This window comes from Anomalospiza imberbis, chromosome 5 (genome assembly GCF_031753505.1).
Source record: "Anomalospiza imberbis isolate Cuckoo-Finch-1a 21T00152 chromosome 5, ASM3175350v1, whole genome shotgun sequence".
NCBI classification, from domain to species: domain Eukaryota; kingdom Metazoa; phylum Chordata; class Aves; order Passeriformes; family Viduidae; genus Anomalospiza; species Anomalospiza imberbis.
This window is the reverse complement of record NC_089685.1, coordinates 48,807,190-48,831,846: the sequence shown is the minus strand read 5'-3', so window position 1 is coordinate 48,831,846 and position 24,657 is coordinate 48,807,190. Positions and strand designations below refer to the sequence as shown.

Here is a 24,657-nt window from a genome sequence, read left to right as displayed (position 1 = left end):
AGCTCTGGGTTATTTTTTTTTTTCTTCTCTTTCAAGTAAAATCACGAGCTGCTGAAAGGTCCTAATTTAAGTTCTGTGGGACAGCAGGGCCCTCCAAATGGTCTCTGCAGAAGTGGCTCTTGGCAAAGGCAACACCCCCGTTTTTTATATTTGTTTTCCTCTGTGAGGGTGAAATTCCCACCATGAGGGCAGCCGTGGGCTGGAAAAGGAAGGTACTGTATAATCCTGGGAGATAAATAGTTAAAATGTTATTAATCTGAAAGTGGAAGGAGGGAACACAGACCCTAATGGGTATAGGAGATAAATAGGTAAGGGTGCAAACTGTGGGGATACAATAAGAAAGGCAAAAAGAAGAGGATGAGGGACATTGTCCTCTGCTCTCTGAGAGTCCAGGGATGCCACTGAAAGGAAGATCTGCATGGGTATGGGATATAAAAAAAAATTATTAGGAAGAGGCATGATAGATAGCATCATGATAGGAAATCTGGAATGACTCACCTGTAGTGTTTGTATTCCTCAGTGAAATCGGTGTAAAACACTCGGGACAGTCATAACCACAGAGGTTCTCATCATTCTCAGAATGTCCATGTGAGTGTAGAGAAAGGAACCTGCAATCAGACTAAGCATACAGCTGGCTTGATATCTCTCTGATATTCTAGTTTTGGGGTATTTTTGAGGCTTTTTTATTATAAATGCCAAATTCACTTTGTAAAATGGGTACCCCGTAGCAATAGCTGGAACATAAGATGGTTCTGCTTATTTTCCTCTGCGACTTTAGCCTGGAATCAGGTCACTGTAAGTGGACTCTTTTGGCCCATGGGGAGTCATATCGTTCCCTCCTCCTCCAAATCCCCTGATTTGGATGGATTTTGAAGACAAAATTATATCACATGTAGGCCTCAGGTGTAGCTTTTCAAATTTGCAATGTTTCAACATGTAGAACAGTTTTGGTGGTTCTAGGATAGCTATGGATAAGAAGGGAAACATTATTTTCTGGGCTGAAGCAGTGAATTCCAGAGTGACATCATACACTTTAATGGACCTTGGATACATGGGTTCAATCATAAACTTTAGGCATTGAGCACCTTCAAATCCTCAGCTGCAAAAATCAATCTATGAGAGGGACAGCTCCAACTTCTGCTTGCCCATGTTTAAAAGCCTTTCCTCTCTCTAGAAAACATAAAAATGGAACAATCCAAGATGGCAAAACCCCATTATTTCCTCTAGATGAAATTAAGTAGTGTGAGAGTTGGGAACATCAAGTCTCAAGGAGTAGACATGCTCCTGAGCTTCTGTTAATTATCTATTCTAACAGTGCCAATCCCATGAAAAGGAAAGAGCTCATCATCTACAACCATATCAAATAGTGTTAAATGTACCAGACACACATTTGCTTCAAACAGGATCTTTCCAGTGGTTCATATGTGTGTCTGGTAAAAATGTGTCTCAGTACCTGGTGTCATCCAGATATTCCAGGAGGAAAACAAAACAAAATCCTGGTTGAAAGTGAATACTGCTGGCCATGTGCCTGAGGTTGCCTGTTAAGGCCAAAAAAGAGATAAGATTGAAATAATGTGAGATAATGATTGATGATGCAACTTCCCTCCCTCATTTTAAAAGGAAATAATGACCTGTTAGATTCCTGCCTTGCTTGCATTTAAATAAGAAACACTTTAGGTCTCAAGATCTTAAGGGCTGCAATTTTCTGCACTGAGGAAACCATCTTTAGTTTAGTGATGAAAGGAAACAGATGGTCTCTCCTTTATGCACTAATCTTCCTGTATGTTTCAGAAAATTAAGGTTTGGGGAGTGGAGTTGAGGCGGGGTGAATTCTTCTCCTGGGAGAGAATATTCAACTAAAATCACTTCAAGTAGATTCACTGAAAATTGTATCTCTTTTTATGGGCAAGTTGTTTTCAGGCAGATAGCCTACTGCTTTTCCAGAATATAAACAGATTGTTTTAAGGGTTCTCTAGTGTGCAACCTCTTTGTAGCCATCTTCTCTCTTCCCAATTTCATCTGGGTTGCACTGCGACAAAGCCATGTCGCCTCTGCTGCAAGTTCTACTGTGGTTCCACTACCAAAGTGTTCTTCACTTTAGGGTGAGGAAGGCAGATTTTCATCTGGGATTTAGTCTCATTCTGTTTTTTTTGTGCACTTGAGAGGAAAGATTTTCAGAATTAAATGTGTAGCTAAAGAAATTTTTGAGAAAATTTCAGAGAAAATGTGTATCTGAAGAAATGAGTCAATTATGGATTACTTTGTGTCTAATATATTTATTATCACTTAATGTTTGATCTAATCATGGACAAGTAGAGTATCCGACTTCCAGTGACCCTACAGGGAGACTTTCCTGAGTGAGACTTTCCTCTGTTTCCTGAGTTTTGGGTTAGTGGTGGGGTTTTTGGTTGGTAATTTGGTTGTTGTTGATTTGGTTTGGCATTTTGATATGTGACTTCTTTAAAGAACTGACTTTAAGGTCCCCTCCACAGAACCATAGAATCACGGAATCGTTAAGGTTGGAAAAGACCTCCAAGACATCAAGGCCAACTTCTGACCTTGTCAACTAAACCAGAGCACTGAGTGCCACATCCAGTCATTTCTTGAATACCCCCAGGGATGGGGACTCCATCGCCCTCTGGGTAGCCCATCCCAGGCTTGGCAATCATTTAAAATTGGAGAGCAAACTCAATTTTGCATCAAGAAATAGAAAACTGGCCAGAAATTAGGGAATCTCAGGGTTGTATTTGCCTTGCAAACAGCAAGTCTATACTTGCTAAGGAAGCACCAAAGCAGGAATTCTACCTCCCAAATTTTTTTCAATTCTCTGTTCAGAATTAGTGAGCAGTATAGCTAGGATCCACTGTGGCAGTGGATCTGAGAGGACATGAGCCTTTCTCAGTCATTTATTTGTCCTCAGAATTCTTTAGGATGAGGCAACACAAAGAACCACAGATCATTTCATGTTATTGTGCCATGGGAGATCGAGTGACAGTTTGGAGGCCAAAAGGTAACTCAGAGATATTTCAAATATGGGACAGGCTAGTAGTGACCTTTCTGCTTCTGAAAGGCTCAACATGTTAGGCCTTTGGTCACTACCAACAATGTCATCATGAAGTGTACATTTATTTTGAGATTTACAGGCTGGATCCATGGGCCTAGGCCAGTGCTCAACACGGCCAAGGGCCCGGTCCTGCCTTGGCTCACACCAAGCCCCTGCAGCTCCAGGCTGGGCAGAGGGGCTGGGAAGCTGGGAAAGGCCCTGGGGGTGCTGGGGACAGCGGCTGGACAGGAGCCAGGTGTGCCCAGGGGGGCCGGAGGCCAATGTCACCTGGGCTGTGCCAGCCATGGGGTGGCAGCAGGGCCAGGGCCGTGACTGTCCCCTGTGCTGGCACTGCTGGGGCCACACCTCAGATCCTGGGGCACTGCTGGGAACCTCAGGACAAGAAAGACATGGAGGAGCTGGAGCGTGTCCAGAGAAGGGAACGGAGCTGGGGAAGGGGCTGGAGCACCAGGAGGGGCTGAGGGAGCTGGGGGGGCTCAGCCTGGAGAAAAGGAGGCTCAGGGGGGACCTTCTGGCTCTGCAAAACTCCCTGACAGGAGGGGACAGCTGGGGAGGATCTGGCTCTGCTCCCAGGGACCAGGGACAGGATGACAGCTGTCCCTGGAGAGGTTCAGGTTGGACATCAGCAAGAAGAAGAGTGTGTGGGGAACTTTGCTGATAAATATGCCATATCTAATAATGTAGAAATGATCCTCTTTCATGAGTAGTAACTGTCCACCACCCAAGTGTCAGAGTCCAGAACATCCCTTTGGCTACTCTGGATGTCTTGAGACCCTGGCAGGGGACTCAGGGACCTTGGCAACAAGTCAAAAACGCCTGTGGCTTCGATTTTAGTCCATGGGAGAGGCTGCCAACCTTATATGAGGAATTACAAGCCAAAAGGGTTTGAGTACTGTAATAAGGGAATTGACACAGGGTGAAAAAGTAGAATTTTGCGGTTATTTAGAATGTAATTCAGGGATACAATATGAAGGAATCTGGGCATGCCCTAGCCTTTTCTTCCTTCTTCTTGTCCTCCATGTCTTGGTGTGATAGTGACACTTTTCTATTGGTCTAGGATAGGGACACACTGTACAACATATATTTTAGGTATTGGTACGGGAACTGTAAACATGGTACACGTAATTTTGAGTATATAATGTGGGAGATGCCCGGCGCTCGGAGCAAACTGCCATGGCTTCTGTACTAGGTGGACCTCGGCAGGTCAGAGAGAAAATATTTTAGATATGAAGAAATAAATAACCTTGAAAACTCAGCTTCATGCCTTCCAGACTTTTTCTTTGGCTGCCGGGCTAGAGAAAAAGGACTTTCACACTGTTTGGGTCTTGCCAACCTGACCCTGACAACCAAGAAGAAGCATGAAAGCCCATATATATCTGGAACTCCCTTGAATGAAGGGGGAAAAAAACCCTATTTCTATACTTGAAGCTTGCCAAAGCTGGAGATAAAAAATCTTAAAAGGGGGAAAGTGACAAATTTTCCTCAGCAAATGTAGAAACAGAAGGGGAAGTTACAAATACTTGCAAACTGTCAGTACTTGCTTGTCTACCCACCTAATGGAAATATGAAAGCTACACTGAGGAAAACCAGAGCAAATTTTCTGCTGTATTTTGACAGCCTTTTACTCTGAGGACATTTCTGACTTTTCACTATGTGTGCAGGAATAATGAGAGCATGCAGGTCTCTGTGGTCACAGAAGCCTGTTCATATTTCCTTACATGTTGACTGAATATGATCATGTAAGCTTCAGGAAAGTTGTGATTATTTTAGAGAAACACTTGCACATTTCCAGCCTCCTGATTTTAATACAGACAGGTGACAGAAGGAATTGGTTAGTTTTCAGATGTAGGGCCATGCTGCAGCACAAGCTGATCATGTTTCTTCAATAATTGATATGATGAGGTTGAAATGCCTTCAAAGCAGCACTCTAACATGCAGATGCACACACGACTCAGAAATTAGTGTTGAGATGGCAAAGCCCAGTTTCAAGGGCCTTTGCAATTAAGTTGACCAAGATTTACTTTTCTTAAATCCAGCTGTTGTGCTTCACTTTAGTCACCTTTGTTGCTGACTCTAATGAAAAACATTTGCAATGATATGTGATACAGCCTTCTAATGTTCTGCAGAAGTGAAAGGTAAAGGCAGGTGTGGGGTTTCACTTAAATGTTTTCATAAATTAACTTCAATGTGACCTGTGGTTCCTTTGCCAAATAAGAGGTTAGCAAATGAATTTCAATATGTATTATTTGAAAGATAAAAGCTAATGTTAGCATCTGAATGGGACCTGGAGACCTGACAGGTTTTTATTGAGTGACAGTCTTCTTATTATTTCTAGTGAATAAATAATGTCCTGTAGGTGGCTGTGGCAGAAAGACTGCATCACCAGACATGAGACAAAACTGGACATTTATCCCACACTTTAAGGTGTGCATTCAGATAAGAACAAGACTGAAAGCCTAATTCTCCTTGGGGTTCATTAATTCACAGCATCTGGAAGCAGCCTGGTGGGGAGCAGGCCCTAGGGAGGACAGCAGGGCTATGAGGCCAAAATGTTTGAAGGTCAGGAGGGTGTAGTGTCCCTCAGAGACAGCACTCCCCTGCTCAGGGACCCTCTCATGAGCCCAGTGATAAGGGTGAGAAGATTTCCTTCATGCACCTGACACGGCCTTTCAGTGTAATGTGCTCTATTGCAAATAACCTCCCTCCTCCTGGATATCATTTAGTGGAGAATTATTGAATGATTTTCTAAATGATATCAGGGAAATAAAATGCTGTTAAAGCACAGAAATTATGGATTCTGTTGCTTGAAAGCACACACTGAAACTAATGCCGTGACTGAGACCAGTTTTTTATTCAGCAAATAAAATGTCAAATTAAACACAGCTCTATTGATACACCAAGAAAAGGGTTCTTGGTATAATGCCAACATCAATAATTATAAAGGGGAGACAGCAGGCTAAAAGGCATGGCTGGCAGCACTTTTAAAATATTTGTCCTTGGTGGGACCAGAGACTGATTTAGATTAAATTTAGATTCCGAAGAAAAATAACATCTCAAAGGGCGTATCATAAAACTTAACTGGTTTATTTGTTGCAAACCAGATCAAACAAAATACAGTAGAATAAATATTTATTGGTTTTAAAATGGCAGAACCGTGCTGCAGTCAGATGAGTGAGTTGGTTCAGTACACAGTGGGTGAGGATTTACAGGATCAAGGGATGGGATTCTGCCCCTCTGCCCCGCTCTGCTCAGATTCCCCTTGCAGGGCTGCATCCAGCCCTGGGGGCCCAGCACAGGAAGGACAGGGAGCTGCTGGAGCCAGAGCAGGGACACCAAGGGGATCAGAGGGATGGAGCAGCTCTGCTGGGAGGAAAGGCTGAAGGAATTGGGATTGTTCAGCCTGGAGAGGAGAAAGCTTTGGGGAGACCTCATTGTGGCCTTGCAGTGCCTGAAGGGAACCCACAGGAAAGATGGAGAGAGACTCTTGACAAGGGCCTGGGGTGACAGGACAAGAGGCAATGGCTTCACACTGATAGAGAGCAGGGTTAGATTGGATATCAGGAAGAAATTGTTCCCTGTGAGGGTGCTGAAGCCTTGGAATGGGGTTCCCAGAGAAGCTGTGGCTGCCCCATCCCTGGGGGTGTTTAAGGCCAGGTTGTGAAAGGTGTCCTTGCCCATGGCAGGAGGCTGGGACAAGATGATCCTTAAGGTCCTTCCAAGCCAGGCCAATAGTGTCTCTTCATCTTTCTGGGTTTCAAATCTCTGTCAGTGTCTGTGAGCATGTGTTGTGTTCCAGACAGTTCCGCATGTTGAAGAGAAGAAATTTAAATGGACAGATTCTGTCTCAGTTATGGTTCATCTCTTTATGACTTATCTCCAAAAGGAAGCAGGTCCTGCGTGTGGAGGGCAGACAAAAGGTCTCCAAGCAAATATCAGCTATTAAAGTCTATTGGGTGGAAATCTGCTTTTAGTTTATGGAATGCTCATGTGCTTAGACAGTTAAGGCAGAGCCTATTGCCAGTGGGTGAGCTAAACATTTTTTGTCAGATCCTGAGAGAAAATCACTGTGAGTGAGGTTTGTGAAAGAAGAAACGGCTCCTTAGTTCATTCACCATTCTCCAACCAGTCGTGCACGAGCCCGTGGTGGTGCAGAGCACAAATATGGGTTGAGCTACATTGAACATTCACAAGTGACACTTGCGACAAGTACCTGGGACAAGGCAATTTGTCCAGGTAAGAGAAATAAAGTTGATTGTGTCTTCCTGCTGCTCTGGCTCTGCAGCCTATTGTTTGCAATGACGAGAACACATTGCACAGGCAGGGAGCTCATCTCTGGGGCAGAGAGAATAATGTCTCTGGACATGATGGAGATAACTCAGGCCTTTGGGACCAAGTCCAACAGGACTACAGTGGATGATCTTTCCTAACCATTATTTGATAGATCCACACTCTCAAAGTCATACCCCTTCAAGGAATAAATCATCATTATCCTTTCGGAGCCAGTGCAAGACTCTTCCACGCAGAATGCTTTTCTAAATGTGTTTTGTCAAACTTTTGCTAAGAAAGAAATTTCTAAAACTCCCCTTAGAAAGACAGTTTTCAAGGGGAGTTTCTTGGAGCTCTCTTATAAAACAATCCTCTTAAAACTGATTTACCTCTATTTTGGGGGAGAAAGCTGTTCTGAGAGTGCTGCAGCAATGTTTTTAGTTTTCACCACTATTTTGTTAATATGTACAATGGCTTCAAATGCTCTCATATTCCTTGATACTTCTCTGGCAACATACAAAACAGTAAACTAAGAGAAAATGTTCTGCACCAAGCCAATGCCTGCTCTGATGTGGTGACAAATGCTATTTTGGGAATACTACATCTCTGTCAGAGATGTCTCATTGCAATGCATGGGTATAATAACCCATGGAATCCTCTCCCTCTCCTACTGGTGTCAGATCAGTCCTGAGCTTTATCCACTTTTTCAACTGGCAATCACCTGATCTCACATATTGTGCCTGGTCTGAACATTAAAAGAAGAGTCTGATCCACTGTCTGAAGCTCTAATATTGGCAGAAAGGATATTTTTTTCACAATCATATGCTCAAAAATTATTTTCAAGTCTTAATTTTCATTCAAAATAGGAAAAAAGGATGTCAAAGCACAAAGACTTTATGCTCTCATTTTAAATGAGTGCTTTAAAGTTCCAAATATGACTGTCTAAATAGTAAAAAAAAAAAAAAAAAAAATCCAAAGTATAATCTCTTTCCAGTGGTTACATTTGAATTTGTAATATGTCTCTACAGTAATGATGTCTTTATATTTACTAAAAATAAGACACTGCCTACTTTCTCCAGGAATTGTGTAGTCCCAGTGGAGATGCTACGTGTTGGATAAGAACTTTTTCCTGTGCAGCCACAGTGTTCTGTTGTCTTTCACCTTCTATGTTGTGAAATTACTCTGCAAATGCACAAATTTTAAGGACTTATTTGCGATTGTAATTTTTTTATGTCCTTTTCCAACCCCCTGTGAAAATCTGTTTCCTTCTACCTACCACTAGAACTGGAATTTCCCTTGAAAAATTTTAAATATCCATAGCATCATGCCAGGTCTCATCAAGTCATTCAGGCTTTCAAGACATAACATCACCCCACACAATGTGACATGGTTACTGCATCGTGTCACAACTCTTCAGGGATATTACAGTTTTTTAATAAATGATTGTGGAAGTTTCCATGGCTACAAACCCTCTTTATTCCGTTCAGATTTGAAACATTTCTTTAAATATTGGCTAAACCACTCTTTCCTGCCCAGCAACAACACAAGGGTTTCAAATGTGCTTATTGTCAAGTTTCAAGGATGAGGAAACTCCTAGCATATTTCCATATGGTTTTTGTTGTTTTGTTTTGTTTGTTTTTTTCAATCAGCTGCGATTTCTTTCCTTGGGATAAATGTGAAATGTGAAGAAAGGGATTTTGTTGCTATTTAAATAGCACTTAAGAGGACTTAGCTGCTGTAGACCAGGACAACTCCAGTAGAGTTGTGAAGGTCAGGGTGTTTGTGGGTTAGAAAGGGGCAGTGCCCTGTGAATGCCACTTGTCATTCCTACTCAGTAATCCTCATATTTTCCTTGGAGTTACCAGAGGCATTAAGCTGGAACAGCTTGGCAGGACACCCTGTGGAACAGCATCACAAAGAGGCTTCATTTCCCACCCTAACACTGGGGAGGATTTGGAGGTGTTATCAGTTTGTTTTACCTCATCCTGTAGGCTCTAATGATGCTGCACTGCTGTTGCTACAATGAACAGAAAAGGGGAAAATAATGCAAAATGGGCCTATTTCACCTCCTGCCTGTGTGTAAGGGACTTGGCTGAGTGCAAGATTCACCACACTCATTCAGACATGACCTTCCTCGAGTCCAGGCTTCTGCCTCTGATGGTGGCCAGCATCGGACAGTGCCAGGGAAATAAAATCACTTTGAGGAAGAAGGATGTGGATTGTGAATCCCCAGCTGTATTCTCCCAACACCTCCTTGTCAGGCTGGCCCTTAGGAGAGACCTTAAGGCAGGTGGTTTAATAAAATTGGAGGGAATCTAGTTTTATTTCTCTTACTATGCTGCTGTTTTCCCCTCCTTCTTCCTCCTAATTTCTTTTTTTCTTTCTTTTTTCTGGCCACAGAGCGTTTTATTTTTGGGATTCTTGTTTCCACCCTTAGCAAGTCTCAAAGTCTGATGGTCTTTCCAAGAAAGCTTGTGTAATTATCTTCTGAATTTGCAGCCAGATTTTGTGTGTTTCAGAGTCTGTGGAGGAATACAGCCTGGGAAAATCACCTCTGCAGAGAGAAGGCAACTTTCTCTTGAGTTTTGCTCCAAAAAAAAGCAGAGACACATCTGGGTTCATCTTCCCCTTGTGTAGTTCTGGAACACCCCATGGCTGGTCTTACTGGACTGAAAGGAAGAGAAACATATTTCTCTTTTGTCTTTTTGGTTTTTATTTGTTTTTAATAATTTAGATGACATTATTTTTATTTCTGGATTCTACTGAAAAGTTGATCTCAGTTTTAGCTAAAATGCATCACTTTATGCCAAGTTTCTTTGCTTGCTGTCCTAGTTGTGATTTTTAATATTTCCCAAAGAAATTAAAAGGAAATTTGTTGGAATTTGACCAGATACTTTAATACTCTTTATCATAATTATCTAATATCTGCATTATAAAATGTGAAGTCTAGGAATTGAAAAACAAGGAAAAGAATTCTATCCATTCCCTCTGGGGATTTTGCCAATCATATTTTTATACACATTATATTATTGGTATATATTCATTATATGCAATAATTATGACAATATACTATTTATAAATTTTTAACTACATATGTTCTTGTATTTACACATTTTGAAGTAATTTACTGCTGGGAAAATCATTAGGACTAATTGCTAGAAAAGTAGCAGTTGGCAGGATGGAAGATTTTGAGGGACAAGTTTTAATAGAAAAACATCTATATTAGGATCCTTTTCTCTGTTCTTCTTCTTTTTCATCATAAAAATGGAACAAATGTCAGTGATTAAAACTGTTTAAAAATAGATCTTCCCTTCTCAAATGTGCATGCAAAAGTTAATGGTCTCAGGAGTTAAGGCTCCCATGTAGCCAACAGCAACTCCATTGCATTTGCATTGTTTTGTACACCCAGAGCCAATGTGCAATGTCGTTTTCCTTTGCCTTTTATTGGCTTGTTCCTTTCTGTGGTTATTTCCTGCAAATTCTCATGACTAATCCGTTTCTGAGGTGGCTCTTTTTGCAGTCAAACCTCACTCCCTGAATGAATGAGACTTTGTGAATCAGTGGGGGAGATGGCACCCAAAAAGAGAGTCAATGGAAGTGATGCAAGTAGCCAATTTAAAATGTCACAAAAAGGTGACTAACGATCTGATTTTTATCCCTTGGCAGTCACCTCACAGTGGGTTTGAAAGGACCATTTTCAGTTGGTTTATGATCTGTGCCAATGTCTCTCTTTATAATCTATTACCTGGGCTCTTTTAGCTTCTGTAACTTTAGGCTATCCATTTCAGAGGGAAACTGAGATGGGCCAAATTTAATGAAGGCTTTACTGGAATTTGAGTCCTTTCATTTCAAATACTCATTCTATCTGGGTATGAAGTGATTTAGGTTGTGTAATTTAAGTATCTGGGAATTGCAAAAAAAAATAGAAATGTTATTATCCTCCATTAAGCAGTTCTTTGGTTTGTGAGCAAAATGTAATTCTGAAAAGAAAGGGCAGAGGGAATGAGTTTTGTCTTTAGACTGTGATTCTTGCGAAGCAGCAAGAGAACCTCTCCCACACAGAAGTTCAGTTACTCCTCCAGGATTCCTGTTTCCCATAAAAAAGGATCCTGGCTCCTACCCTCACACTCACCTGTTTGACATTATTGTGTGCAGCGTTGTAGAAATGTGTTGATGATGAGTGCAGCTCTGTGAGTGTCCATGTGAACAGATGGATGTCAAAATCAGGGATAGGGTGACAAAACTCCAGCAAAATTACCTTTGCTTGGTATTTCCAGAATTCCAGATATAATTTTTTTTCTCTCCTGTGTCAGGGAACAGCAAGGGCAAGGTAGATGGGAGTAGCACTCTCATTGAGTGCACAGTCCCGCATATCCAAACAACATCAGAGAGGACCTGGGATGATAACCAAGGTTCTTGGGTCAAGCAAAAATCCAGTGATTTTGGGCACTGGTTGACAGTCAGCTGAACATGAGCCAGCCGTGCCCAGATAGCCAAGAGGCCAATGGCATCTGGCTGGGAATGCTGTGGCAGCAGGGCCAGGGCAGTGACTGTCCCCTGTGCTGGCACTGCTGGGGCCACACCTCAGATCCTGGGGCACTGCTGGGAACCTCAGGACAAGAAAGACATGGAGGAGCTGGAGCATGTCCAGAGAAGGGAACGGAGCTGGGGAAGGGGCTGGAGCACCAGGAGGGGCTGAGGGAGCTGGGGGGGCTCAGCCTGGAGAAAAGGAGGCTCAGGGGGGACCTTCTGGCTCTGCACAACTCCTGACAGGAGGGGACAGCCGGGGGGATCGGGCTCTGCTCCCAGGGAACAGGGACAGGACAAGAGGAAATGGCCTCAAGCTGTGCCAGGGGAGGGTCAGGTTGGACATCAGGAAGAGTTTGTTCACTGAAAGGGCTGTTAGACACTGGAATGGGCTGCCCAGGGAGGACGTGGAGCCCCCCATCCCTGGAGGTGTTCAAGGGATGAGTGGACTCAGTGGCACTCGGTGCTCTGGGCTGGGGGACACGGTGGTGTTTGGTCACAGGTTGGGCTCATTGATCCTTGAGGTCTTTTCCCACCTTAATGATCCTGTGACCCCCTAAGGTTTGCAGCAGCAAGGCAGGGCTGAGATCAAAGCAGCAGGTGCAGGCAGTGACTGGGGACATGAGGCAGAGCAGAGGCACAGCCACCACACAGCTGCACCCAGATGAACCCCAGTGATGCTGGGGGGCTCTGGCACTTGTGTGCTTCCAGCACAAGTGCCATCCACCCAGGAAGCTCTGCTGCACCACACAGGACAGCAAGTTAGGCTGGCTGATACTCACAGGAGCTACCTCTGGGCCCTGACTGTGCTGTTTGGTTACTGTGGCCCTGAGCACCATATAGGCTTTCACTGCCCTGAGCTGCAGCCTTCCCACATGCACCTTCTCATTGCCCCAGGACCTCTGTGGGCCCAAGGATGAGCACCCACCTGTGACTTTGGCTGTGTTAGAGATGTTCCATCACCCAGCCCCATTGTGCTGAGTGGACTTTCAGGGCTGATCTTGGTCTTGATTTGTTTGCACCATCAAATGAGCATGTTGCCATCACCCATCCCTGCTTGCTCTGCTCAGACCCTGGGGGATGGTTCTCTGGCCAGGTGGGTAATGCATCTGCCCATCTTGTGGTTACCCTTGGTTTCTTGTCCTTCACAGAGCAGCTCTGTTCCTGTTGCTCCCTGGTGAAGGTCTGGTGCCTTTAGACCCCTCATCAGTCACTGCTGGGAGAGACATGCACATGCAAGAGCAGTTCTGTTCTCAAGGGGTTTGAATTACATTTGTGGGGTGTCTTTATTCCCCCTGTCCCTGCAGAGGACACCTGGAAGGCTGGGGCCCCAAACCAGGTGGTGCAAATAGCACCAATACAGAGGGAGCAGAGTACACTGGCAGCAAAAATCATGTGAGTGTCATGATAAATATGCTGCTTTCAAGAGGGTGAAAAGGAAATCTAAGAGGAAGAAATAAGGAGAACAAAATGGTAAAATAATCTAGCAAAAGAAGGTGTGGAATGGAGCCAACAAACACTACTAAGAGACTCTACAAGAGCTGGAAATTGTCAACTAGCACAGGATTGAGCAAGTCCAACCACAGACATGATAAATGAGAAAGTTTTCTGTTTCTATCATTGTGTGTGTGTGAGCAGTGCCCCTAAGTCCTCTTTCTGCAAATTTCATCTCAAGCCAAATGGCACATGTTTTACTCTCGGGCCAGAGGAGTTACCACTCGTGTCCTCTTTGCTCTCAGAAAGCCTTCCTTGCTTAATTCTGGGTTTTGAATAAAAAATAATCCCACTGGGAACTCCCATCCAGGGATACTGTGGCTGCTTCTGCATCTCCTTCAGCCACATCAACCCTGTGTTCTGAACCCCTAGCTGAGAGAAAGATATTCCTGCCCTCTCTGCTTATTTGGTTTTTTCCTGGGAGACAAAGTCATCCTCTGCACAGAGTCTGTGTAAGGTTCAGTTTGTCCACAGTAAGGTCACACAAGTTGTTTAATATAAAAAATAAGCAGCCCTGGTAGTGTTTTTTAAAGTCTTGGCAATAACACGTGGGAGAGATTTAATTTCTCTGCAGAGTGGCTCTTCTTATGTGCAAAATGCAAACAGAACCAAAACTTTCCATTTCTCAACAGGCACCTAATGATTAAAGGGCCTGTTTTTTAACACTGCACTGAATGATGATTGTACATTTCTAAATAACAGCTGTTTTGAAGGCCCTGCACTCACTAAAAGGTGCTCCAAGTATAATATCAGTGTTATGGATTGGATACTAGCAGCCCTTTTCCTCTAACCCCTTAGTTAGCCAAAGATCTAGAGAGGGGATAATTTCTGAGATCCACAGTTTGAATTTTGACTAGAGACTAATCGTGGGTCATTGTGAAAAATGAGGTCTGACTTCACTATGCTCTGAACTGTGCTGTGAATCTCCTCTAAGTGTGACCAGACAGCTTTAGATTTTCCTGGAGAGAGGCTGAGTCACATCTGTAAAGCTCCTTTTGGTGGATGGTGCCTTCAGTTCCCAGTAAGGTGGGTGGGAGCATCTGCTGCTCCCTCAGAACACGTACAGAATAGCTGGGGAGCTGCTCCTTTGCTCAGCAGTGAATTGGCCACTGATGCCAGCAGGCAAAAAGACAACTGGCTGATGAGAGTCTCTGAGCCTCGGTGTCCTTTGAAGCACTACTCTGCGGGAAACTTGGACAGAGCTCTTGAGAAATGTTAAGGCAAGTGGATTTTCCTGTCTCTGAGCAAACTGTCCCCTAGCCAGAACATCAGCTGATTGCAGCCACTGCTCAGGAGCTGATGAGTGGCTCATAATGAACACGAGTGGCTGCAGGGCAAATGCTCCCTTGGCAAACATGACTGAGCCAAGCAAGGGAAAAGGCCAGGCTGAAGCTGTGTGCCACAAAATCAGGATGCTGAAAAGGTGGCTTTAAGAGAAACCTTTTAAACTAAGACTTACAAACATTTCACTTTCCACCAGGATTTGATTTCCTGGTCCTAGCTCAAAGTCTGGCCTTCGTAACACTGGCTGCCTCTTTTTCTTCTGCTGTGTGCGTGTATTTTTAATCTTCCATACAAGATCCCAGCCTACAAACAAGTGAATAAAACTCAAATTTGCCAATACTCACTCTTGGATTTGTGGGGGCTGACTCCACCAAAAGCAGCAGCACAACATCTGTGCCTCTGACGTAGTGATGCAGAGCACTTTGTGCAAACAAAAATAGAAGATGACAACGGCAGAACTGTGCTGCTGAGCTCTTCAAAACCAAACCCCTTCAGATGATTTAATGGCAGTGACAAAAGCTGTGTCAAATTATTCCCTTGTTTATCTGACAGCATCTGGATACGTGAGACATCTGAGCTCCATTGCGGAGGCTCAGTGCTTCGATATGATAATAAATATTGCTTGCCCCAGAGCTCTCTGCATGTCCAGGGACAGATGAGCTGCCAGGAGGGCTGCACGGGAGCTGTGAACTGCTTGAGATTAGTATAACGAGCAGCAGCCATGGAACACCAGCTGTCTGTCCTTCATCTAGAAAGGAGAGAGCAAGGAGTAAGCTTTAAAGAGATATACCAAGAAAGATGGGAAATGCTATTTAGACATTATGACTGGGAGCTTTCTGCATACATAGAAGGATAAAACAAAAAAATTGGAAAGCTGAGCAAGGAGGAAATCTAACAGACAAGTCAGCAAAGGCAGGAATCAATATCTGCTGTGAAATCTATAACTTAAGGTTTGTTATCTGAATTTCTTCCTTTTTGACCGCAGAAAATTTTTCTGGGTCTCATTTTCTTCCAGAGTAACATGTACACCCAGCAAATACTCCAGCTAAATCATTTCCAGAATCTGGATTGTTTGTGGACTGTTAAGTTTCTTTGCTTTGCTGTTCTTCTAAACTGCATGCCATTTTCTTGTCTTAATTACCTGAGTGAAGGAGGTTAAATACAACAGCAGAAAGTCACTGCTGAACATTCCAGAGAGGTTTTTTTTTTATCCTGAATATCTGAAGTGCATGAGATTTCCATTAATAAAGACCAAAGTGTCTCTATAACAAATTATTTTTTAAAAACTGGACATTTTTTATCTGTGTGGGCTGATTAAAATCCTCCGCAACCTCCTCTTCCATTTACTCAAAAAATATATGTATGTTTTATTATCCAACTAGCAGGGCCTGTAGCAATTATCTGTGTCCTCAAATATGCAGCTACAAACAGCACAAAAGTTAATCTAGGATGATATCCAGGATGAGGGAATCAGAGTCTTGGGCTGTACAAGTCAGGGGTCAGCTGTGACATAGCATGGACAAGTCCCCCAGTCCCTTGTTCCTGTAGCAATGGACTGGTGTGATGCCAGAGTTCAGGTCTGGAGATTCTTTGTTGCTTTGGTAACTAAAACTTATTTTCATGCCAGATGATGTTGCCTTTGGCCATCAGGACAGTCTGTGTTCTGTCACTGGCAAGTATTTTTGCAGTGAAAATAAACTCTGCTGCTAGTTCATCAAATGAATTAGCTTTTGCCTCGATTTCCAGGTTTTTTTCAGGCCTCTGGCATGACTAGCTTTGACCTTCTGATGGTGCTTGTGTGTCCTTCAGCATTAGCCTTCTATGATAGTTTAGATGGGATCAATTTGCTTGTTTCCTTTGTCTCAAATAAATTGGCAGCTTGCACTTCCTCCCTTTTTAATGGCAAAAACCTGTTCTCTGTGTTCTTTCCCCCCAGATTTCAGGGAGGTGAAAGGCCCATTGCAAGCTACCCACAGCAGGAGCCCATGTGGTGCCAAGAAGCTCTGAGTGACACTGGCAGTGTTCTGTGTGCACCTGTGGCCAGTATTTTATAGGGTTTTATAGAGTTATGGGGAAAAGGAACAAATCAGGCTTCTGTTCTTGGGGAGAAATATGATGTGGAGTTGTGCGAGTGTATATGGTACAGGGAAGTTTTTTGCTTTTCCAGCTGTGGAGAAAGTGTGATTCTGTGTTTTATGGCAAAGAATTTAGTGGGAAAAGGTTCTCTTCTCCCTCACCTCCCCCTGTTTGCCCTATAAGCACAGGGAGAACAAAAAGGAAGAAAGTAAGGCAGGGGATATTTGTGTTTGTGGAAGTAAAAACTGAGGTTAACTCTGTGCTCTTCTTCATGAAGTACAGGAACAGCCAAACACTGGTGCATGAAAAATTATTACAATTCTTTCTTTTTATTATAACCATCATCAGAGCTTCTCTCAAAGCCATTCTAAGCACAAGTATTTAAACATTAGGCTTTTTTAAAAGACTGAATCAAAATATCTGGAAACAAATTGTTTTAATTCTACCCACAGTTGTAAATTTAACAAGACAAGGTCTCCTTTTGCCCCATTTACTGATCTTGACAAGTGTTTGGCTGAATGCAGAATCACGTTGCTGGCAAACATCATTGTGCCACTCTGGCCTCTTCTCTGTGTTTGCTGACCCCATCCATCCTGGAACAGCTGCTTCTGCAATGGACTGGGAGGACATTTCCAAGTGGTGGGGAATTTTTATGCACTTTATTGGCCTGCATACACCTTTCACATGAACACAGGGGCTTTTTAGGCCTGTAAGATGAGCTGAGGTTTAGAATCACAGAATAGCCTAGTTTGGAAAGGGACCTTAAAGATCACCTCATTTTTGTGCCCCCCCTGCCATGGGCAGGGACACCTTCCACTAGCCCAGCTTGCTCACAGCCCCATCCAGCCTGGCCTTGGACACTTCCAGGGATGGGGCAGCCACAGTTTCTCTGGGAAACCTGTGCCAGGGCCTCACCACCCTCACGGGGAAGAATTTCTTCCCAATATCCAATCTACCCCTGCTCTCTGTCAGTGTGAAGCCATTCCCCCTTGTCCTGTCACTCCAGGCCCTTGTCAAGAGTCTCTCTCCATCTTTCCTGTGGGCTCCCTTCAGGCACTGCAAGGCCACAATGAGGTCACCCCAAAGCTTTCTCCTCTCCAGGCTGAACAATTCCAATTCCCTCAGCCTTTCCTCCCAGCAGAGCTGCTCCATCCCTCTGATCCCCTTGGTGTCCCTGCTCTGGCCTGGCTCCAGCAGCTGCACATCCTTCCTGTGAGGCTATCCCAGGAATGGATGGCTTTTCAGCCCCTCAATGAGGTGTCCTTGGAGCCTGGATAACTTGTACCTTAATCATGGACTTAGTGCAGCTGGCAGATTCTGAAACCTGTCATTTAAAAACTTTTTAGGTGAAAACTTTTTAAAGGTGTGCAAGGGAGGGGGGTTTAATTGTCTATAGCAGAGGCTGTCATGGTCTTTGGAGAGCATGTTACTGACCCTTTATAATTCCTGTAAATGCTCTTTGGACTGTGAAAGCATTTGGGTAACAGCCAACCCTTTGATTGTCAGAGTCCATGGAAGGTCATGGCATTATCCAAGGAATATCTGTGTGCCTCATGGAGTCAGGTAGGAGAGGGCTGTGAGCCCCCTGTACACAGATGGTCCTGCCCAACTCTGTAAGTGCAGGCACAACTTTGTGCTTCTCTCTGCTACCATTCTTCATCTGGCTCACCCAAAATCTGGGCTTGCTGGGAGGTGCCCTTCAAAATGTGCTGCACAACCTTCCTTTCCTTAAGAAGGGTCAGTGCTAGTCCTAAGCAGCTTGGCTGTGGTCCTGTTAATTAAGTAGCTGTCACTGATTTAAAGGATGAATCAGCAGGGACTTCATTTGTTGCTGGCTGAGAGCATCCAAGCAGTCAGTAAAGCTGCCAGGATGTGTTTATTCCTACATATTCCTCACTGTCCCCTCCACGTGACACAGCCCTGTGTGGGGCTAAAACGAGTCTGGATTCACAAAGCTGACATGAAATGTCAATACTCCAAACCATTTCTGACATGCATGGGCTTATCCTAATCCAACTTAAGGTTTATGCAGACCCAGTCATTCATAAGTCCATCAGTCACCCAGCCCCTCATGTGTGCCCTGAGCCCCTGGAACAACACAGGGCCATCTGTTGTTTTAATGGAGGATTAATTTCTAGGAAAATCCAGCGCCCAGTATCAAAGCTGATATGCTTGCATCCATGTTTGGCCAATTTTTTTAGTATTTTTATTCTGGGCAGGAGTTGAATCTCAACCAAGATAAATAATGTACATACATATCTTGAGATTGAGCCAGCATGTGCAGTTTTCAGAACAATGAAGTCAGATTTGCTCAATCTTATGACTTCAGGTGAAGGCTTTGTCATTTTTTTGTTCTGATTGTATGGAGATAATTGGGAATTGTGTCCAAGGAAGAAAAACCATGCAAAAGAAATTTAATTAATCACAGAATGTTCTGGCTTGGAAGGAACCTTAAAAATCACCCAGTTCTACCTCTCTGCCATGGGCAGGGACACCTTCTACTAGCCCAGCTTGCTCAAAGCCCCATCCAGCCTGTCCTTGGACACTTCCAGGGATGGGGCAGCCACAGCTTCTCTGGGAAACCTGTGCCAGGGCTTCAGCACCCTCACAGGGAAGAATTTCTTCCTGATAGCCAATCTAAACCTACTATCTGTCAGTTTGATCATGATGTCAGTGAAACTAATGTGACCGGTAAATCTATTTATTTACTTAATCACTATTATTTTTAGCAACAAATTAGAATGTGAGTACTGCTAAGCATAAAATGGTTGTAGGAGGACAATGAGCAAGCCACTGTAAGTGTAAGGTAGGGGCCTGCACCTTCATTAAGTGGCATGATAAACTTTATGGCAAGTATCTGTTTTCTTCAAGCTTTTTAATTTTCCTCAGGGAAACTGGTATGTTTAGGGGCAGGCCCACATTTCTGGAGGTTGCTGTTGTTTTACTTCACCAGCCTTTTCTGTGACAACTTCTGCTCTGATGGTTTTCTGTGCATCTAATATAAACTCTAGCTCTCATTCAAAAACTGTCTAGGTGAGGGTGGCTTTGAGTGCTGCGTCCCTGAGAGGCTGGAGCTCTGGCTGGTCCCAGGGATTCAAACTGTACCTGAGCACTCCACCTTCAGGCAAGTTTTAGCAGGATCCAGCGTTAGCACACAAACCCAGACAACACTGGAATAGTGCTCACATAGGCCCGTTTTCCTTTTTTTTTATCCATAATACTCAAAATTAAACAGCTTCTCCAGATTTGGTGTGACGTGTCTATTTTAACTGAGGGATTGAATAGTGTGCCATGATTTTTCTTGGTACCAAATCCAACAGAAACTGCTCTCTTTCTCTTCCAGAAACAATCCCCATGTTTTCATTTGAATGTCCTCATTTACAGCTTGGCTACACCAGTATATGGAAAAGCTTTTAACTAGGAACTTGAGTACTGACTAGGAATAAACTTCTGTGATAGGCTAAAAATGCCTGTCTTCCTCTTTCTCCATGTTGTCCTCTGCCTTTTGTTCTTGCTTTTCAGTCTTTCAGAGAATCATTAAGGTCAGAAAAGACCCACAAGGTCATCAAATCCAACCATTGACCACACATCTGCAGTTCAGCCAAATGATTTCCTGTTTTTTCCATTATTTTATCTGCAATAATCTTCTTCCCTCTCCAGTTTCAGCCACTCTCCTGCTCCTGTCTCCTCCACCTCCCAGTTACTGAAAAGTCTGTGATTCATCTTTCCTCACTGGAAATGAATGCAGGGAAAAATTCAGGAATGGTTCTCAGAGCAGAAATTTCAACTTGGAAAACGAAACAAGACACAAAACTAGGAGAAGGCCAATGGTGTTGGAAAGAAATAGACAGAAGAGAAAACTTTTTGTTTTGATTTTTTAAATAGGAGATAGGAAATAGTTGAAAGAGTTTAATATGGGCAGTAATATTAATAACCCACATTGTTATTTTAAATTGCAGTTAATGATAAAGAGTGTTGTAGAAAGGATATTGCGTCCTACTTCTTGGGCCAAGTTATCTTAGGGATCAGGATAAATAAATTTTTAAAAATCCTCTAAACTGAGCTTATATTTGATTAAAGGGGCAGTTGGTCAGACTAGTCTGACCTATCTCCTTTGTTTTAACCTATCATAAGCAGATTTCTTTCCATGCAAACAAAAAATCCTCTGTAGCAGTCTGCATTAAGTCCAGAGCCTCTGTCAAAATACCTGAAAAGTAGGTTAAATTGATGCAAATATCACTTCATTTTTCAAAATGGGGTGTTTTTAAAATAGGGTGATACATGCTGCTTGAATTAAATTAAAAAAAAAAACAAACCAGAGGAGTCATGAGAACCAAAGTATCTGTGAATTGGGAATGAGAATGCTGAGAACAGATTTGCTTTGCCTTGATATCTTTAAACACTTCTTTTTAAAATATTCTTCTTGAAGCTATCAAAACAATCTCTTTTACTACAAGTGTATGGTTTGTTGTGCTGAGGCACAAACAGGAAACTAATCTGGGGTTATTTTATTTATCCCTGTCAGACAATACTGATTGCCTGCCAGTGCTTGTATGAAGGAAACCCTTAGGGAACACGATGCATATCTTGCCATGAAATCCTAGATCTCCACATAAGAATGAAGAGACATTTTAACTTTATTACATTCTTTAAAAAAGTCAGCTCTCAAGTCCTACAGCTTGACCCAACCCATTGTTGTTTTTACACCATCCCAAGGTGTGAATGGAATAAATTGAAAAAAATCAGGTACATTAATATTTAATGTTATATAAAAAGAGAAGGCTGTCTTCAGAACCTGTTATTAAGATATTACTGTATTTTATAATACACTAAGATATGTTCTGTCCCCCTGCTCTTCTCTGCTCAGCCCCACCTGCAGGGCTGCATCCAGCCCTGGGATCCCAGCACAGAAAGGACAGGGAGCTGCTGGAGCCAGAGCAGGGACACCAAGGGGATCAGAGGGATGGAGCAGCTCTGCTGGGAGGAAAGGCTGAGGGAATTGGGATTGTTCAGCCTGGAGAGGAGAAGGCTTTGGGGTGACCTCATTGTGGCCTTGCAGTGCCTGAAGGGAGCCCACAGGAAAGATGGAGAGAGACTCTGGACAAGGGCCTGGAGTGACAGGACAAGGGGCAATGGCTTCACACTGACAGAGAGCAGGGTTAGATTAGATATCAGGAATAAATTCTTCCCCGTGAGGGTGGTGAGGCCCTGGCACAGGTTTCCCAGAGAAGCTGTGGCTGCCCCATCCCTGGAAGTGTCCAAGGCCAGGCTGGATGGGGCTGTGAGCAAGCTGGGCTAGTGGAAGGTGTCCCTGCCCATGGCAGGGGCACAGGAATGAGATGATCTTCAAGGTCCCTTCCAACCCAAACCATTCCATGATTCTAGGGTATTAAACCCATATTTTTTTCTCCTTTCCTCAACTCAGCACAGATGTTATCCATGGAAAAGGATGTAAATAGGATCTTTCCCTTGGACTGATTGGAGTTTATCCTGTGAACCAGAGATGGCTGAACTGCAAATCAGCCTTGATCAGGGAGCTGATGCTGCCTCTTTGCCAAGATTATGGCACCAGTCTGTGGGGACTCTGATGACTCTTTAGATGGACAACAGGAAATGGAGGCTGATTAAGACCTGCCACTATCCTCTCTTGGTCACAGGAGTGCTCCCTATCAAAGGGATTTGAAGGGGATTGCAACCTGATCTAGAGGAAGGTCTCCCTGCCCGTGCCTGGGAGGTTGGAATGAGATGATCCTTAAGGTCCCTTCCCATGATTCTGAGATGATTCTATGACTGAAAGTGACTCCCTGAGTTCAGCCATCATGAAATCCGACCCTTTAATTTGCCTCACAGCTTGAAACAAACCTGCTGGGTTTTGTGGTTTGCAGCCCTCTCCTTGTCTTTTACAACCGCGGGCAGCAAAGACAAGGCTAAAAAAGGGGGTCAGAAAATGGGAGAAAGGTGGGGAGTTACTTCAGGCTGCAGCCTGGGGACCTGCAGGGCCACCCAGCTGTGTTGACCTCGGTCGGGGGCCCTTCCTGTGCTGTGATCCACACTCCAGCATGCCCAGAGGATCAGGCTGATGTGCAGGGTGTGTTCCCTTAAAAGGGCTGAGAGGCCGAGAGCGTTTTTGGCCCCATCTCTGCTGGTCTCTGCCGTGAGGGTGCGGGGCATCCCTGTGCCGAGAGGCAGATGCCGGAGCTGTGGCCGCCTGGAGGCAGGCTGGGCGGCTTGGGCAGGATTAGGAGCGGGTGACAGATGCACAGGCTGGCCTGAGGGATCGGAGCGTGGCTGGCCAGGCAGAAATACCGCAGCTTATGCCGCAGGCTCGGCGGTCGCGCACGGCTGGGGGTGCGGAGAGGCGGAGCGCGTTCAGACCGTGTGCGGGAAAAGGGAGCAAGGTGGCAGATGGGTTTCAAGCGGGGAAATACGCATATCCCCTATTTGGGGCTTTGGTTCAAGGAGAAAGAGCCGCTGTTACAGCAGCATGGGGAAATTCTGCGCTGGGAGCACGCAGCGGGCTCGAGGTTGGCGTGTGAGGATTTCTGCAGAAAAGCGAGGCGTTCCCGTGCCACATCCCGGAGCTCAGCCCGCGGTGCTCCCGGGGCCTTCGGAACCTGCCGGGCCCCACAGCCCGGGCGGAGGTGCCGCCCGTGGCCCGGGATCCCGCAGGCGGGCCGGGCCGTGCCAGGGCCGTGCCGATCCCAGCACTGCTGCTCCCAGCCTGGGCTCGGGGCTGCCGCGGGCCGGGACCCGCCGCTACCGCGGGCAGCCGGCGCCATCTCCCGGTGTCGGGAGAGAGGAAAGGAGGGAGGGAAGAGAGTGAGGAGGGAGATGGCGAAGGTGGCAGGGAGGAAGGCAGGGAGAGAAGGGGGCAGAGAGAGAGGAAGGAGTAGGGAAGGAGGGATGAAGCAAGGGAAGGGAGGGAAACAGCAGGGAGAGAGGGACAGAGAGGGAGGGGCAGGAAAGAAGGGAGGAAAAAGAGAGGGACAGAGGGGGAGGGAAAGAGGAGAGGACAGGAGAGGAAGCAGGGAGAGAGCATCGAGTTCTGTCTTACAGCACGTTAGCTTCTATATTTATCCTTGCTTGGCTCCACAGCTATCCAGTTATCTATGTTGGAGACACACACGTTAGTCCTCTTATCTTCTGGGCTTCTACACGAGGTCTCTGCCTCAGAGGGACAGGGAAAACAGGCAGCACCTTGAGCTTGAGAAAATTGCCCCAAAAGTAATTGAAAATTTTCTCCAGGTGTGGAAACACCCATATGAAGGTGCTCAGCATTGTTAGGTGTTCTTCTTCCTCCATCTGCCCTATGTTAATCTGGTTCTGTTTTTATGCAAGACATGAAGTAGATGAAATAGGATTCTGCAGGAGTTTAAAAAAACACTCCATGAATGGATATAAAGACACTACACTGTTGTAAGCCATTTGTGTATATATAGCCATGGTCTTTTTCCTTTGGGTTTATTTGGTCTTTTAATTTTCTCTCGGTTTGTTTGGTTTTGGTGGTGTGGTTTTTTTGGTTTTTTTTTTGTGGTTTTTTTTTTGTGGTTTTTTTTGGTTTTTTTTTGTTTTGTTTTTTTTTTGGGGGGGGGTTTGTAGTTGTTTGGGTTATTTTTTTTATTTGTTTGTTTTTTGCTTTTGCAGGTTTTTTCCCTTTTTCTTTGATAGAGATTGAGGAGTCAAAAAATAGCTTCTGGTTTTCCTTGCAAAACAAGTTATATGTCTGTGTAGATACTCAGTTTGGGCAGCTTCACAGAATCCCAGGATGCTCAGGCTGGAAGGGACCACAGTGGGGCAGCTGGTCCCAACTCCCTGCTCCAGCAGGGCCATCCCAGAGCACAGGGCACAGGATTGTGTCCAGAGGGGTCTGGAATATCCCCAGTGAGGAGACTCCACACCCTCTCTGGACAATCTGTTCAGTGCCCAGGCACTGCCCAGGGAAGAAG

At 44.5% G+C, this 24,657-nt stretch overlaps 1 protein-coding gene and 1 long non-coding RNA gene across 2 annotated transcripts in view; one reads left to right on the top strand and one right to left on the bottom strand.

The window, feature by feature from the left end:
• LOC137474233 (uncharacterized) overlaps window positions 1–19,587 on the bottom strand; it is a 243,070-nt gene extending 223,483 nt beyond the window's left edge. Inside the window, exon 1 of the long non-coding RNA XR_010999249.1 lies at window positions 19,256–19,587. This is a non-coding gene — a long non-coding RNA (uncharacterized lncRNA). The remainder of the gene's footprint in view (window positions 1–19,255) is intronic.
• The window catches only part of LOC137474225 (potassium voltage-gated channel subfamily A member 5-like), a 159,497-nt gene that overhangs the window by 37,801 nt on the left and 97,039 nt on the right, over window positions 1–24,657 (top strand). The gene's annotated exons all lie outside the window — the stretch shown is intronic.